Source organism: Lonchura striata, chromosome 13 (genome assembly GCF_050655825.1).
Source record: "Lonchura striata isolate lonStrDom1 chromosome 13, ASM5065582v1, whole genome shotgun sequence".
In the NCBI taxonomy this organism is placed as follows: domain Eukaryota; kingdom Metazoa; phylum Chordata; class Aves; order Passeriformes; family Estrildidae; genus Lonchura; species Lonchura striata.
Window position 1 is genome coordinate 8,663,281 of NC_140715.1, and position 18,205 is coordinate 8,681,485.

Here is an 18,205-nt window from a genome sequence, read left to right on the forward strand (position 1 = left end):
AGTACAGCTGGTGAGAGATCACCAGAGATATGCTGGTGATGGGATCTTCGGCTTGAACAATGGGAATATCTGAAGAGAGGATGTGTTTTCAGTACATCCCTCTGCATGTCAGGCAGAATGGATGCTGTATTCTAACAGTGTCTAAAGAGCACATCACTAACTTCTTGACAAAAACTTGAAAAATTCTAAAATACAGAAGGAAGGGAATGGCAGACGTAACAAAGTCTGGACCACAGAACCCGAGACCAATGTCTTCTCTGTAGGTTTATGAGAACCATCTTTTTACAAGACTCATGATGGATGATAATTTAAACAGAAAAATTTTAAAAAAAGTTTTTTTGCAGGAGAGGAGATGAAAGTTTCATCAGTGTGGGTGCAATAAAGACCTGGAAGCTGAAGGACAAGGGGATTGTCCTGGCTGGATGAAACTAGGACACACTGTGAAATTATAGTCATATTTTCTGGAGGTTCTATCAGAAATTAGTTTCCTGATTTTTATTCTTTTATATGTATAATGTGTGTATATTGCTTTCTCTTTTTTACTTTCAAGAGTATAAACCTACATTTCTGCTGATGCCAAATAGATTATTAGTTTGTATGTACAACCCAGACAAAGGAGTAGTTCAATAGCTACAAAAAGCTCCTAGAGAAGTAGGGCAAATTAAACTTCACTCCCATTACCTAAAATGAGGGGATGTTACTAAAATTAAACGTGCTTTTGGGCAGGTTTGACCCACTGATGCAGTAAGACAAAACCTGGATATCCAGCATGAAAGAGTGTGCCCTTTGTGGCAAAGGTGATTTTGCATGCTGTAAAAATATTTCCCCTCTCATTTTACAACTACATTAATGAAGCAGAAGCAGTAAAATGAATAGTTCTACATCTGGGATATGAGTCTGGTAACTTTTCCCATATCTTCATACACACTTTAGATTGTGTGGATGGACTGTGTATGCTACTGTAGGATTCCTCTTTTTTTTGATGATTGTACTTTTTTTTAATAGAAGTTTTTTTAGATAATCCTTTTTTATCAAAAGAAAGCAACCTTTGATCACAGCTCATTTAAGCTTTCATCTTTCAAGATGTTCTGAAATACACAAAATCAATATGTAATATGTGGAAGATTTGCCTGTGGTAAAAGGTCAAGAAAAAGAATTTTTCTCCTAGCTATTGGCATAAACACTTGGAGGTGAAATGCTTTTCAAGGTATTTTGTCTCACACTTGAAATCACATTGTGTGATATAATAATCAATAAAGGCCACAATGATAATAATTTCATTCTGTCTGTATCAATGTTTATGAGCAATACTGATAAATCTCCCCTTGGCTGCTACAGGGTTGGTTAGCCATTGTTATGGAACAATGGTTTATTCTGCAAGCATTTTCTTTTTCAATCTAAAATTATAATGATGAAAGCACTTCTTAATTTAAAATAGAAAGAGGAAGATATAATGCATTTGTTACAACTGATAAGACTCAGTGTAGAAAAATGTAAGTTGCAAAGTTTGCTCTCAGCAAAAATAATTTCACAGGTATTTTTTTTTCACCTGTAAGAGAGCTAATCTCAAGTATTCACTGTGCTTGAGAAACTTTGCTTCTCTGGAGTATGTGTTGTGATCATACATACTAATTGTGGAATAAATCTTGAAAAGGGTTACTGAACTGTAGGGAGCTCCAATGAGCTTTGAGTAGGAATGAGGGTTTTAGAAGGGCTGTAGGGGAATGTAGTGGCAAAGAATTCACATTTGTGGGGACACTGAGGGAGTCTGCAAAAAGCTTTGCTGTGTTCAGCAGAAAAGGATCTCAAAAAATACCTCCCCAGTTTTGTGATGTCATGACTTTAGTTCATTCTGAGACTTGCATGCATTTTACATACTGGAAATCAGAGTTAACTAAACTGGTATGAATTTGTATTTATTTCTAAAAACTGCAGGAAACCCTAAAGTGCTCTAAACTGCAAGGGTTAATGTGGCACTGTTAGTCTGACATTGGCTCTTTAAGCCATGAAATGCATTAGGAGTTGAGTTGATGTTGTTTCCCTATTGAAAATCATGTAATGAAAATTGCTTATGAAGAGTCCACTGAGAAAGCCTGTGTTTTTTCTTCATAATAACCTGAGCTTTCTAATATGATTGAATTTAATCTTTTACTTTAGGATGTCATTTCTATAAAGCAATTTATCTTTACAAATCATTTGATGCAGTTGTCACAGAATCTTGCAGTAATTTGTATTGGAAGGGACCTTTGAAAGTCATCTCTAAACTGGAAGAGGATAAGCAAATACATAAATCAAGTGGAAAATTATGTTTGAAATGTACAATTTTAATGAAAAAAGCATTATAAACATTTTACTCATATATTTTGATACCTGCATCATAGGAAATTAGGTAATTTTATTGTGCTTTATTTTGTAGATATTTCTGAACACCAGGCTCATGGTGCTGGCTGCAGCCATTGTGCCAAGGATTGAAATGACCTCTGGAAGCCTGCTCAGAATGTCTTGCCCAGTCAAGGTAAGAGCTGAAGTGCCTTTATGTTTTTTTATCCTTTTTCTATGTTTAGCTTATGCTAAAGAATAAAAGCATGGTGGGATAAAGGCCGTAGACACTCCATAGGAGAAGGGTGCTACAGTCTCAGTGGTGATTTACAGAGATGGTGAATGGGTATAACCAAAATTTGGTCTTTGCTGCACCAGCTGCAGTTCACACTTCTAAATGTAGACAGGTCTGGAAAGCCAAGCAATGGCCCAGCTCTAACACGGGGATTTTGTTTGTGTTTATGACTTAAGCTGAGAGGAAAATCTCTGGTTTATTTAGGGCTGAAAAGGGACTTGATCCTTCATCAGTGCACTCTTACAGAAGCCAGCATGGATTCACTGAAATAACAAGCTTCATTTTTAGACTTTTATGCAGTTCTATATAAAATCATTGTGCCTGTCTGAAGCCCATAAAATGGCCAAACCACTAAAATATTCCTACCTTTAACCAAATGAAACTTTTCATGACAAATTTATTTTAGCAGCCAGTGAACAGCCACATGGGAGCTATTCCAAAACATCAAGGTTTTTTTGGAATCTAGAATGCAATTTTGTGAGAAAATGGTAGGCAGGCTACTGGAAGAGATAAGTTTATGAAATATAAAGTGCAAGGTAACTTTTCAATAAATCTGGTTTTTGTTATTACTGTGTTTCCATAATAGCATCAGTTATAATTACATCAATTCACTAAAAATGGAAGAAACACCATATTATGTTATATTAGGTTGCTGTAAATCTATTGCATTTTACCATTGCAAAATACACATTAGAAATAGCTATTTAATGATAGCAAAAATCAATCATTGTGATGTATGAAGTCAGACATAGCTTCAGCCCTCCTCATTTTCTTCCTGTAGACTTTATTTACATAATAAAAGATCCATGTTTTTACATGGACCTGTGAATAAAGACATTGGAAAAAAAAGACAGCTGTGCAAAAAGAATTTTATGATGATCTCAATATCACAGGAAAAAAAAAAAAATTCTTTTTCAGTTTAATACACAACTTGGAGAGCTGTCTGTAAATGCCTTGAAGTCATGACACCAAATCAGGGCCATAAAATATGTATATGTAGAAATAGGAAAGAAAAATTTAAGTGGGAAAAACTCTAAAACAGAATCTTGGCAAGCTGTACTCCCCAAGAGCAAATAGTCAGCTGTGATATAAACTGAATGTATAGTTCCTATTGCTGGGACTGGAGGTCACTCCCACTGCGTGACCCATTTCAGCAGGGCAGACCTGGAGCCTCAGCTGCATCCAGAAGCACAAAGCTGAAGTTCCCAGGGTCTGCAGAAGGCACAGCTCTGCACAGAATGTAAGAGGCTGCACTTCAAGTCCTCCAGCCCCTCAGAGCAGTGAAATAACAGGGCAAAATTCAGTCCTGAAGACTGCTGGGAGCTTGAATACAAGGAGAATATTGCTTCTAATCTATAGGCTGAGATTGAATCTCCCCCAGCTTCAGACTTCTGCCATACAGATATCTGCACCTTAGCTAGATTTCTTTTGAACTTGATGAGGAGAAAGAGGCTCTTCTAGAGAGCGATTCATAGAACTATTTTGTGGGTTTTCTAACAAAAAGATTAGGTGACTTTTGTAACATTCTGAGCTGGGTGAAATGACAGATTTTGCTCCCTAGGAAGTACAGATATTTTGTGCTGTTTCCTGTGGGAATTGTTTGATGAACAAGTTGAGTTAAAGCAACCTGCTGCTCTCTTGTTGTTTGAACTAGAACTTCCCAAGTGGGCTAACTGCTGGAATCTGTAGTGGTAGCTTTAATGAATAACTCATATTGGAGTATTTTGTGGTTAAAATTTATGGAGCATGGACTACTATGATACCATATTTCTTTCTATGGACGCATTGGGACAATCCAAGATAATATATCTGGGTTTTTTTTCTTTGTATTTGAGTATGATTTTAGTTTAAGTTCTGAATTATTCACTTCAGTAAATTTTGTATGATAGTTTATGGAGTAAAAAGTTATCAAGATCAATGTATCAATTTCAGTTTAGTGTATTGCTAACTAGTTTAAGATAATAGGATTTGGACAAAAAGTAGTAGCATAAATATATCCACAATATCTCTAAAGGAATACCTGGAAACATTTTGTCAACTTCAAAGCACATTGGCATATGAAATAAAAAGTCACATGAGTGATGAAAGACGATTCTGAATTGCCCTGCTCTGGCAGTGGTAACTCATGCAGCCCTACAGCTTCCCTCAGGTTCAGGGCTCTGTGTGCCAGACCCATGGACCAAAGGGCAGCTGCTGCAGGAAGGAGCACCAGGGATGCCAGAGTGGCTTCCAGAGCCACAGCCTGACCCAGCATCCCTGCTCTGAGCCCGAGCCTGGGCAATAGGCAGCACTGCTCAGTGCAGCTGCACAGCTCTGCTGTCCCTGCTATCCATTCCTGCACTGGAGAAGCCACTGAAATTTTTTGAAAGATACTCTTAAATCCCCCAGTCTGCTCTTGCAAATATCTCTTGTTTTTGTTCACCCTCAGTTTTTCCCCCCACCTTTGTTTGCATGCTATCTCGTTGTTCATATTTGTCTATTTTGGCCATGGCTCAAGGCCAGAATTGAGGCTTACTTTTGCCTCTCTGAAGTATATTGTATAAATATATGCTATATAAACATCAGTTGGAATAACACTGTAATCTCCTCAGAATTTTTTCTTTTTTCCCAGCTGAATATATTAGGAAAGAATCACCAAAAGCTCAGAGTAATTTCTGGTTCTTTTTAGATGTGTGAGAGCTAGATAGATATTTCTTGGTGAGGAGACCACCAAATACAGACTAGAGAGGAGTTTAATTAACTAGTGTGGAGAAATTGCAGGAGGAGAAAATATATCTTGTGGTAGATAGAAAGTGAGCAAGATCGATTTGTTTGTACTGGCAGTATCACCCACAGAGTGAGCTGTGAACAGGGAAAAGGGCCTCACTCACAGATCCAGGAGACATATATATAGGTATAGCACAAAGAACAGTGTTCTCTTAGGAATGAGATGTTTCTGTGACCTTTAACAAAATCTCAAGACATTCTGAGATTTTTATATCACAGGTAATTGTTCTAGGATGGTTTAAAAAAAAAGAGTAGGAGTAAAAAAACTCTGGAATAGAATGTCTTGTTCATATGAAATTTATAAAATCACTAAAAAAGGGTGCTGAGAAATTTAAGCAAAAAAATGAACAAAAATGCACTAAATAAATTCAAGAAAAAAAGGTAATGATTATCATTTTACAAAGTGATGCTGTACTGTAAAATTCAGCTGCTTAAGTAATTTTTTTGATAAGAGACTTAATTCTGTTTATCAGTGTTGTAAAATGTGCAATGGAGACCTTCATCCACTGCAAAATTGCAGTGTTTCTGTTTTTTTTTTTTTTCCCCAGTTTCTGGTAGTTCTGGAGCAGAGAATCTCTTTAATTAATATTAAAGTTGTGAAGCATATTAAGCTGTCTATGTAGGTGGTTAAAATTTGGCCAGAGAAGACCTTTATTTGGGGAATTTCCTGAGCTATTCTCCATTCCCTGTTCAGTATCTAAACTCTGACTAGTAATAAGAGTCTCAGTTTGAATATTTTAAAGAAAGGCTAGCTACAAAAGGCTAGCCTTTGTAATCCAAAACATTTTTAGCATTTTCAGCTGGTTCTAGCAGCCAGTAGATGTCATTGTATCTCTATTTTAATGCCAGTTTCTACTGTTCTCATTATATTTTTCTAAATAACAAATTGCAGACAGGAATGGGGGGAAACATTTATGTTTAACTTTTTTTCTGATTAATGCACAAGTCTATATCTTTCTTTTCAGAAATGTAAGGTGTCAGACTGTGAAATTGGTACTTCTTGATGCAACTGAGGCTGATAAGCTATTGTCTTTCTGTCTCTCATCCCTTAGTGCTATTTAATTTATTTATATGTTTATACAAGGGTTTTGTCAGCTTTGCATTCTGCATGGTTTTCCTTTCTTTTCTTTCTTTTTTCTTTACAAATTATTTTTCCTTTCTGAGGAGGTTTGTTTGATGCTGTTCCTGTAGTTTTTCTCCTATCACTTCTCAAGATGTCAAGGCCAAATACAAGAAGAGTTTTGTAACCCTGGGGGGACACACGGACTGCTGCCCAGAGTCACACAAAATAAAGGTCTGAGACCAAATGGAAAGAGGTTTGGTATTTCTTTTCTGAATAACCTTATTGTTAACTAAAACCCAAATGCAGAGCCCTGCTGACAATTGTAGCAAATGGAAAGACTTCAATCTACAATAAGGATTTTTCAGTCTTGCTAAGATAAGCAATTTGTAATTAGTCATTTCATTTCTGTCCAAAGATCCCTAGTGACTGTCTTGAGAATAGTGTGGGCAGGGGGCCAAGGCACTGAGGCTGTGAGGAGGCTGGAATGCAGCTACCTTTGAAATGCTCACAAGTGCATGTGCTAGTGAGAGTAGGAGGAAACTGGACGTGCTGTTCATTCGATGGTGCCAGGGCTATCAAACTGACAGTTTTTAAAATAGTGAGTTCTTATTTTTGCTTTTTGGCAGCCATTGTTTCACCTGGTCCTGCTCTGTCACATAGGGACCCCATGCATTTTGTTAGCCACTGAGCTGAGGCAGATGCTCTCCAAGGTAAATTTACTCTGCTTCAGCACAGAAGTTGCAATCCATGGTCTTAGAGAATCCCTTGCTGTGCCAGAGAAAAAAATACCCCATTTTCTGCAGAATCAATTACAAATACAGGAATACAGGTAAGACAGGCCTAACATGAACTTTAGGATGGAAGAGCCGTACCTGGCCTTACAAAAGTAAGGCATAAACTGAGACTGGAAGAATAAAAAAAGGATTACAAAATTACATTCTATAAAGCCTTTCTGCGATATCTCTTCTTAAAGGGTTTACAATATACATTACCTTTGAACCCACAAGGGTTAGACTGAAGAAGAGCAAACTTAGTATCTTGGTTTGGGTCTTACCAATGCCACTGCAGCTTCTCTCCTTGCAGTCACTGAAGTGTAATCAGGTGGGTGATAGTGGCATAAACTGCTCTTCAGATGCTCAAAGGAGCCTAATCCTTTGTGTATGTGCTGGGTAATAAATGCAGGGAATTAGTTACAAGCTGCTGGCCAGGGTCTGGCTGTTTCTGTTGCACTTGGGGCTGGGTGACAACTCGTGCTAGTTTCCCACATGTGTTAATACCACATTAATATCACACCAGTGTCACACTGTTATTGGAAAGAATTTAACATTTCCTCTGGATCTTGGAGCTATAATCTTAGCTAATTTTTTACTATAGGGAGCTACCATCTCAAGCAAATCAGAAATTAAAGTTAATAGGAGTAGTTGCACAAAGTGTTCATGGTACTCTGTGTCTTATTAGCATATTAATTATCATGGCCAAAAAAAAATCACGGTAAAGAGCTACTGCAGTAACAAAAGGAAAGAGAGCAACCAATCCATCATCAGTGAGTGTTACAAAAACAAGGAGAATAGAGACTGAAAATGTCATTATAGATACTGACTGGCAAAATGTCTGTCTGATGAAGAATATCACAGTCTTGGTCCTGTTTGCATAGCTGAGGAAATCAGTTATATAAGCAAGCAAAATAAACACTACTGCCTGTGTAAAGAGGAGAAAACAAATAAAGAAAATAAGTGTGATGGGGAGTTAAAAGAACTGAAGAATATAAAGACACTGAATAGAGGGGATCGGGTGCTGGTCAGTTTACATCTGTCTTGCACTGCTACAAGGAAGAGTGGGAAACAAATCACTCTCAACTGGACAAGGAAATAAGGAAAAGGCTCAGGAAATGAGTTGTGGCAAAGGGTCTAAAAGACCAAAGATGTCAAAGCTCAGTTGGTTGGACAGAGGACAAAGCTTTTGTTGACTTGCAGTGTGCATCTGAATATCTTTTGCTGAATTCTGTGCATTTTTACTCTCAGCACCAAAAATAATAAAATTGCATTCTACCTTTTAAGCTGTGAGTCACTTTGCTGAAGGGTCATAGCCCAGACAGTCTGAATGTGCCCAGCAGACAGAGAATACCAAAAGGGACTTGAAATTTACATCATGTCTGTGTCATGACAAAGGAAAATGTAAAGATAGCAACTTCTCAGGGGGTTGTTATTAGGATCCTTTCAATCTGTGCCAAAAGAACATTATTCAGAATTCATACTGGGATATGGCTTTTGACTGAAAAAATCTTTAGTCCTGAGTGTGTCTACTCATCATCTGGAAGAAGCTGTGTCCCATTGCTGAATGCCTTTATTAAAAGGCTGAAAGAGGAAAAAGTTGAGAAGACCATGGAAAGGTCCAAAAAAAGGTGCAAAGGAAAGAAGGGAAGTCTCTAATAAGCTCCCACTCCTTCCTACTTTCACCCACATGAATCAGGCCATGCAATCCTGGGTGTGTGTGCACCTGGGGGTAAGGGAAGGGAGGACATGCAGGAATTCTGCTTTAATCTGTCACCTAGTCCCATTAAAGAGGCAGGAAAAATTGCCTTCACAGAATTTGCCACAGTCTGACTGGGGTGGCATCAGAGCAGTGAAAAATGAGTGCTTGGAGAGAGGTTGACTGTTCAGCTGCTGAACAGTCATGAAATTGTGAGCTTGGCAGCACGCAGGCCTCATCCTTCTCACACTGCACCTCTTGCATTTCCCTGTTCCTGTAAGGGCCATCAGGACATCTGCATTAAATATGTGTCTGCTCCACATACCTGTGGGTCAGCTCAGTCTGAAACACTGGAAAGAGAAAAAGCCCTGCAGTAGGTTTCCTCAGAAGGCTCGTTTCCTGCAGAATCTGATGCTCAGGGAGTTGTTCTGCTTCTTAGGACAGGCCATAGCTGTGGAAGGAGTTTGACTAGAGGTGCTGCTGCTCCGCTTCCCCCTTTCTTTGTGTTTTTATTGAGCTTACACTGGAATGGACTTCACAGGTTTTCAGAAATGCTCAATTTGTTCTCTCTGTACCTGTGGGAGAGTTTGCAATGCATTATCATCCAGAGATGATAACAACCTATTAATGCATCCCACTATGTACTTCAGTAATTGTATCCAGTAATTCTGCCGAAGGAAAAAATTGAGTTAGTGCCTTCATTTGTTCTGTGAATATGATCCATCTTTTCTCCTGTGTCCAGGTCTCTAACTGCAATAATTAGTTGGTGTAGAACATTTGCAAATTTGAAATTACTATATTATGTGATTTTCTTTGCTTTATCTTTCTGCCTATTTAGACAGGAAACATGTCATCAGCTGTGGATGCAGCTTTTACAAATAGATGACTCTGTCGTTCTGTGCACTGAGGTGCAGAGATGTCTCAGTTACAGATGCTTTGTGATTTGCAGACCTTACTCTCCCAAAACTGGTGCTTTCTAAAGGAAGAGAATTCACCTTTGTTTATCACTTTTGTCTTTCTGACTGTGGAATGTATACACAAATGCTTTGACATAGAAATTTAATTATTTTATGTACATCACAAAGTCAAAGCAAGCCTTTGTTCACCTCACCTTCCTCCTTTCCACTTCTCTCTTTTTTGTGATACAGCTGATGTGATTAGGCTTATGTTATGGAAACATTAAAATGATCTTGTCCTTTTTAAGCATTTGTTTTCAGTTCCAGATAGAAGTGGTATGTTGTACTTCTTCATGTGAAAATTTCTTGTTCATATCAGTAAGCCTGAATCCCTGTTGTGTGTCTCCAGTGGTACAGTGGTGTTCATTACTGCCGAGTTGGATTTCTTGTTTGTTTCTTTCTTTTGGTTTTCCATTCAAAGGTGATGTTTTTGGAATCAGTTTCTGCCCAATTCCAACTGGCCTGATGCAGCTCTTTACCAAATACACATAATCAGAAAATGATCTACTAATATTTTATTATTTGCATTATTATTCATTCTCAGTAGTCAAGGAAATTATATATGTTTTTCTCTGTTGTTTTTTTACCTTTTTCTGATGCACTAGAATTATAATTTTAATCACAGATTATATTATTTTGGGGGTAATGACCTTACCGTTACTTTAGGGAGAGTTTAAAAGTTTTGAAATAAGCAATTTTGGAGTACTTCTAAAATTGTGCTTCATTTGTTAGGAATATATGTAGAATAATCATTTGAGACTCTGATTTTGTTTGTTTCCTAAATTTCAAAGCTAAATGGCTGTCTATTAGTTATACTGTACAGAATGTATACCTAAAATGACAATTGTAATAATTAAGCTTTGTTTTCCCCATTTGTTTTATGGGGAGAAATACAGTAGCCTTCTGAGGTTCTTGAATTTTTAGCTGTTTCTTTGCATATAAGTAACCTGAAGATATTACTTTGTTCATTCGTATGCTCAGTTAGAAAAAAACCCAAAAACCTTTACATTTAGCTGTCTTCTAGATTTGGTCCCAGGCTAGTTGTAGGTATAAGAACATTCTGTTAATAATGAAATACCTGGAAAGTGCCAGCAGCTATTCAAGATGACTCTGCCTGAAATAAACTACATAAAGGTCACACTTAAGATAATAAATATTCATGTAATTAGGTTATATGTAGTTACACAGAATACAATAGCACCAATCACCACAAGTGATTGAAATATTTTCATCAAATTCAGTGATGATTGAGAGATGAAGAGCACTGCCAAGTGGAATGTGTTCTTGGACTACTCCATGGTAGTTGAAAGTGACTGCTCAAACTGTTGGGATCAGTTAAATGTCTTTTTCAAACCCCTGTTTTTTTTCTCCTTTGTATGGTGCAGTGTTCCTTGGCAAAGTCTGGGTCAAGTTGTTCCCATTCAGCAGCTTTTTACATCCTTTTTGTGTTAGAAAAATTATCTGTACATGGCACAATGAAATAGAGAACTCTTCTGCTCTTACAGTTTTCATTACAGAAACAAGACATAAATTAGACACAATTTTCTTTCCTCGTACACAGTGACACTACCTGTGTTCTCCCCTTTCCAATTTTGTAAAAGTTAAGGCTTTAGTGCCAGTATATTTTCTAAGTTCTGTTTAAAATTATTACTTCTGATTTCCTTCTGATATTTTAGCAGAATTCAGTACTCATCACCTTTATTCTTAAACCATTTCATCTTGTGTAACAGTGCACAGCAACATCTGTCCAAAAGCTCTCTGGTTTGTAGCAGTGCTTGTTTCTGACCCATAGGTTACAAAATACAGCATTATTATTCACCACATGTGTTGGTTTATCCTGCACTGCACTACAGTAGCTGGGGCTGCAGGCACAGCTCTGCACAGGCGCCGTGCAGGGAGCTGGGCAGGCCCATGGTCTCAGAATCTGAGGTATTGATAATCCTGAGATTGTGGAAAGTCTCTGTTTTTCTGCCCCGCTGCCAAAGCAGAAGCCAGAATTGGTCTGTACTGGTTCCAAGGTTGTTTATTCTGTTTATCTCTCACATGTTCTGCTGCCCTGCCCAGCTCTGTCCTGCAGGGCAGCGTGTGGGGCTCTGCCCTCAGTGGGATGTTACAAACATTAAATACCAGAAACTCCCTGGGCTGGATTTACAATAATGTGCCAATATCTGTCACCTACGTTGGACAGTGTGTCCCTAGCCTGAACCAACAGAAAAATGCCAACACCACAGTGAAACATGGAGGGCATGAAGGAGAAAAAGGACAAGGCACACCCAATTTCCTCCATCTTGTCCCCTTTGGACCCCTAATCTAGAATCCTAAAATTTTACTTTTGCACCCATGCCACACTTAATTATTATTTATATCAAACACAGAGCTTGTAATTCATCCTGTAAGACTGAAAACTCTTTTCCATGGAGAGATCACAGCCAGTGTCTCTGGGGCTCTGTCCAGGGGAGTTCCTGACCCCTGCCAGGGCAGCCAGAGGGAAGCCCTGGCTTGCCACACCATGGGGTTCTCCCTGTTTTTGCATGGAGGGAGAGCCTGATGTTCAGCACTTGGAGTAACACTTGCAGTGCAAAATCACAAGTATTTTATGGAAGAAAAATTCTAAACACGGAGTCAGGCTCTCAGCATTGTGGGTGTTGCTGTGCCCTCTGGAAGAGGCCTTACCCAGGCAGCTGGAGGCTTTTTCCAGTGCTGAGACAAAAAATCCTCCAGGCTCTGGGTGACACAAAGGAAGTTTGTATGTTGCCTTTCAGACACACTACAACTGAGTCACGGCACTTTTTCCATGAAGCACAGGGGGCTGAGGGCTGTGCTGATCCAAGTGAAGGAATTGGTAGGAGGCTGCAGTGCTTAAGCTCCTGTGCCCGCTCAGGCAGAGCTGCTGTCACTGCAGGGAGTAGGGCGACCAAATGGAGCCTGGAAAGGCTTGAAGAGAGATCACCTGTGACTGGTTGTGGTTGTCTTAACATATGGTGTTAATAAAAACAAAGGGTTTTGTTATATTGGACATGAATAAGCTCAATTTAATGTGTTTCTCATCAGAGACAATGAAAAACTGAGATAACATTTAACTGAGATAGAACATGTTCATATTTACCCAGCTAGAGGCTGTAACGTCTTGCAATTTCATGTTGTTCCACAGTACTGAAATATGAAAACAATCTTGTTTGTACTTCATCATGAGAGATTGTTGACTGATGAAATAGTGAGTTATTCTTATAGAGAAATGTCTATCTGTAACTGTGTTGAATTTCAGTTAAAATCAGTTTATAGCTCATTTCATTTTTTTCTGCTTTCAGAAGTGTGACCCAGTGATTATTTCTTCTTGTCTAGCCTTTGTTTAGTTTCTTAAAAGCAAAACAAAATAAGAAACCATGCAGTACATCAATGTGCATATTTAATTCAAAGACTGCTCCTGCTTGGCCAAAGCTACTAGAGCACAAAATATACTAAGAAAAGATGTCTTTCTGTATTGTTCTCATGTTAAATCTTCATTAAGATTTCATCAAAAGTCCATTAGAATCTTCCTTGCTTAGTAACTGGAGAGCTCTTGCAACAAGAGCTGTTTTTCCAGGGGCCCAGAAAGTCTGAGGTTCTTGAGGAGTTCAAATTAAATCTACTAAGAAAAAGCTGATCAGTGTTTATTCTCTTTTTTCTTTTTTTCCCCCTGTTTTTCTTGAATAATCTGACAAGTTACTTATGTTACATTTTAGCTTGTACTTTGTTTGCAAATATATGTGCAATTATTTTTTTAGGCTCTCTTGAAAATGATGAAACTGAAGTCTCGGGCAAGGAATTTGATTTTGTGATGGAAATCCAACCATCAGTTTTTACTTGATGATATTTCATACTTCTGTAATGCAGTTCACAGAGAAAAGCAAGAGGTTAAGTGTTTGGAAATATTTCTTATATTATATATGGTAACCTTTAGAGTAGTATATGGAGTTTAAAACCCAGCAAGACTTGTGCAGTGAGCAGCACAGAATTTGGTTACATAAATAATTAAGATGAATACAAAGGGCATTTTAATCTCTATGGCAGGTATGAAATAAATGTCTTTCCAAAGCTGGAAAAAAGTAGATGTATTTGAGAACTGAAAATATGCTGTGGTTGAGATCTTGGGTTCTTCATCCTGTCTGTCTTGTGGCATCCCAAGATTCTGGTCTCTAACTGAACATGTGAGAATAGGAAATTTGGGCCTTTAATCCAGCAGTTAAAACCTGGCTGATTTTGAGAGCCATTGGTCATCATCTGGGCTATTTTGAAACTACATTCTTTATGCCAGTATGCAAGTTGTTCATCTGGATCTAACTTTCCTCACTTGTCTGCCAGGCCATCATGATGTCTTAATATAGATCAATAATTTAAAATTCACACAGGTGGATGAAAGCAGTGTGTAAGCAAGCAAGAATTTACGTTGTTAAGAAAGGACTATTTTTGGACACAATAAAATGTCAAATGGAAGGGAGAGGCTGTTTGTCCATGAAGAGAGAAATCTTTCAGCACTGTTTCTGACTATATATGGGCATCTTTTTCAAAAGGAATTAAATAATTATAATCTACTGGTTTTAATGCACTGTTTGTTTTCTAAAGAAAACATAGAGAAGGCAAACATTTGCAGAGACAAAAAATATTTTACCTCTACTACAAGGAGGAAGAACTGGAGTGGAATGTTTAGTTCAGACAGAAGGCACCAGCTAATAGCACAAATAATTAAAGACTATTCTCTTGTAGGTGTTCAGTTAACCAGTCTTTATGAATGTCTCTTTAAGTAGATCTTTGCTTTGTTGAGCTTTTGCTTTTTGATGGTTGTGGTGTGCTAATGAGAGCTAGCTGCAGGCAGTGTTCTGAGGGAAGGAGGAGTATTGGGGAGCACACGTTTCATCATGTAGACAGTTGTTACTGTGTGCAGCAATTAAAACTGCTTTAGTCCAGAGGTTAACAAGAACAAAAAAAACCCCAAAACCTTCATATTTCAAGGGGCCCAAGAGAAGAAAAGGCTTCTTCTATTTCACATGAAGGTTCTAAATCCAGTCCTTTGGGGTTTGAACAGTCTGAACTGTTATGAAGTCAAAACCCAATGCTGTTACTGCAGAAGAGGTAAACAATATTGGGACAGATATTAATATCCTGTGGCTCAAGTGCTAAATGACTTCTGGTTTTGGCATGTTTAGATATGGCAGACATTTAAGAAATAAGCACTGCCAAGGTCTAATTATTGCAAACTAATTACAGCTGTTGAAGTTGAAGCTCAGGAAATGTGAAGTGCCTTCAAGAATTGCAATTCCCTGGAGATATGATTAGCTCACAATTTCCACCCTGGTAGTTCTGTTTGGAGCCTTCTTGTGTAAGAAAAGTAGACAGGATTGACAGATCAACCTTGGTTTTGTCTGAGTTTCAAATTTTCACAGGCTGATTCACCTGAGTAGAAAGCTGATGAACCAGTACAAGAATAGGGTCTTGTGTAAAAAGTTGTAGAGAAATGTCAGCTATTTACCTGGAAAGTGGGATACAGTATTCTGCAGTGCTGTATACAGAAATATACCTCAGTGGTTGTGTTCACTCCTTAGCCTTTTAATGCAAGCCTGTGCTTCTGCTTGTGGGAACTAAGTACTGACCTATCTCTTTGTGCATAATACTCTTGATATGCTTGCAGACTGGAGTTTGCAAGCACTTGTCCTGGGGTTTTGTATTTGTGTGGGATTTTTGGTCTGTTTTTTTTTAAGTAGCAGTCTTTTAGCATACAGTAAAAGAACATTCAGGGTGAGGACAGACTAGAACTGTGCTATTTAACCTGTCAAACTTATCTTCAAACTGTTACAGAGTCAGGAAGCTTCTGAGCTCAAGGTCTCCTAAAATGGGGGCACTCATTCCCCATTTGAATTACTGATCAGAAACCTTCTGCATCCTGCTGAGAATTTACCCCAGCACAGTTGCATGTGCTAAGCATGTGCAGACTCTTCTAATCTTCTGCCCAGAAGGAGGAGATATTTGCAATTAGGAAAATTACTAGTATTCCATATAGAAGGAATAAAAAGGAATCATGAGAGGAAGCTGGGGGATTTCAGAGGTGATAGGAGGCTGGAATTGCACTTTGAGTCATTGCACTAGGAGCTTGCTGAATTTTTTTCTCCTTGTTGCTAGCCTTGCAAAGAGGTGGGATTTAACATGAGCTTAGAAAATTTTGAGAACAATTATTTTACCAACCTGGAATTTGGACTATCTGGTGGCTGAGTTGGAAGACATGGTGTAGGAGCAGAATGGGTCCATGGTTAGACAAAAATAAAGACCATGGCAGATATAAAGATAATGATCTCCCTTATCTGGCTTTTTAGTTTTTCAAGATGTTTTCTATTGGTTAAGCTTATTCAAAGCTTATTAGAAAAATCCTTCAGGGCTTTTTGCTTGCTGCATAGTGCTAACGTGTTTTAGAGCTGTTAACTATCTTGGCTTTGAGTTATATTGAGGTTTCTGTGCTGTGCTGTATTCCCCACGTGCAAGAAGGTAAATAAACCCTTGTGGAGATCGAGAGTTTATAAATAAGGCGACTCAGGATTAGGTTCTACCCTAAGCTTTCTGTTCTGGGTGAGCATTAGTACAAAGCTTACCATGAAGCTGGTAGTAAAGGACATCTCAGGCCATTTAGCTGAATACAAAAATAAAAACACAGAGGGATTTTGACTGTTGTTTTAACTATATCTGAGGATGAGAATAGGACTAATTGCTGGAAATATTGGTTTACTAACACTAGCTCAGCCCTTTTTTGAGTCTACAGAAACACCATCTAACTCTGAATTCAGAAAATAATTATATCTATAACCTTCTGGAAATAATATCTAAAATCTAGCCTAGTCTAAAAAGGCTGCTTTAGGCATGCTGACCTCAATAAAATATATATTAAAGTATCAACTGTAATCTGAATATATTAGACAAAACTGGACTATCATTTTTTTTTCCTACTTTTATTAGGTGAGAGAGGTCTGAACCCAGCAGCTGCAGCAATGTTTGATTTGCATTGGCAGTGTTATTTCTGCATGAAAGATGTGGCTGTATTCTCTAGGGACTGTCAAATGATGTGTTTGTGATGCAACAAATACATGGTAGGTATTAAGCCTCCTAGCACTGTATCTGTGCTTCTGGAAGAAGCATATTAGGAAAGAAGGGTTGGAAAAAGCTTCATGGATCAACAAATCATGCTGGTATTGCTGTTTCATAAATTTCAAATCAAATTTTACATTACTTAAGATTTTTGTCTTAGCTGCTGTGCTTGGGAAACTAATCAGGAATGTCATTGTTCTGAAGGGTAGAAACCTTCTAGTTTCCAGTCTGAGAGAATTCAGTTTATATGCATTTCTTAATCTACCTACTTTAACCTTTAGCTTAAATTATTCTTTTAAATACCTGATCTTTATCCTGAAGCACATTTATAGAGAACAGTCATATCCTCTGATGAGCTGGTCTTTCTTCTCATGTAATAGTCTCTTCATTCTTCTGCCAGTAGCTTTTTTATTTTGCATGTTTCAGTCTCACTTAACTTTTAAAAGTATGAATAACAGAATAATGACAAAGATTAATGCTTTTCAGTCTATCCTGGAAATGCCTGTTTCGATTGTCTCTAACTGCTCATTTACTTTTTTTCACAATTTTATCCCATTGGTGGCTCATCCTGTGACTGGTGACTAATATGCCCAGGTTTCTTTGTGACATCTGCAATTGATGAGCTTACAGCTTCCAGCAAAATTCCCTGTTATTAGTCCTCTGGTGAGCTGAAAGACATCGAGAGCTGAATGTATAAGAGTTGGCCCTGTCATGTTAGTGACCTAGATAATGTTCTTAATTTTGCTTGCAGCAACTTTGTAGGACTTCTCAGTCACTTTATTTGTAAATCTTGGGGGAAGAGAAGGATCACAGTTGTCTGTTTTCTTAGCTATGGATGAGGTTAGTGAATTGCATTTTCAAGAATGAACCACAAAGTCAGGACCTCGAGAGCTGCAGCATCTTTAAAGTGAATAACTGTGGAAGTGTCACACCTGGAAGTGTCATATGCCTGATAATTTGTGTGGCTCATAAGAACCTTAGAGGTGCTGCAAAGGAGGAATTAAAGGCTTCTGAGGCCTCCCACTGAGGTGGCTGCTTTGACTCTTTTTTAAACCAAGTCTGAACATCTTCTAAACATCAAGAAAATTCAAAGGTTTTAATTACCCCAGTTTATGAAAGTTTCTGACTGAGGACAAAGTATTATTCATTTTGTGTCTATCTTCCGATAAAACATGAACATTAATAGAGATATTAGCCTCTGGGTATAGCCTTCACTTGGTTGTTCCAGTA

The 18,205-nt window shown here is 38.1% G+C and overlaps 1 long non-coding RNA gene across 1 annotated transcript in view; it reads left to right on the forward strand.

The window, feature by feature from the left end:
- The window catches only part of LOC146766163 (uncharacterized), a 61,316-nt gene that overhangs the window by 9,549 nt on the left and 33,562 nt on the right, over positions 1–18,205 (forward strand). Inside the window, exon 2 of the long non-coding RNA XR_014958290.1 lies at positions 2,417–2,515. This is a non-coding gene — a long non-coding RNA (uncharacterized LOC146766163). The remainder of the gene's footprint in view (positions 1–2,416; positions 2,516–18,205) is intronic.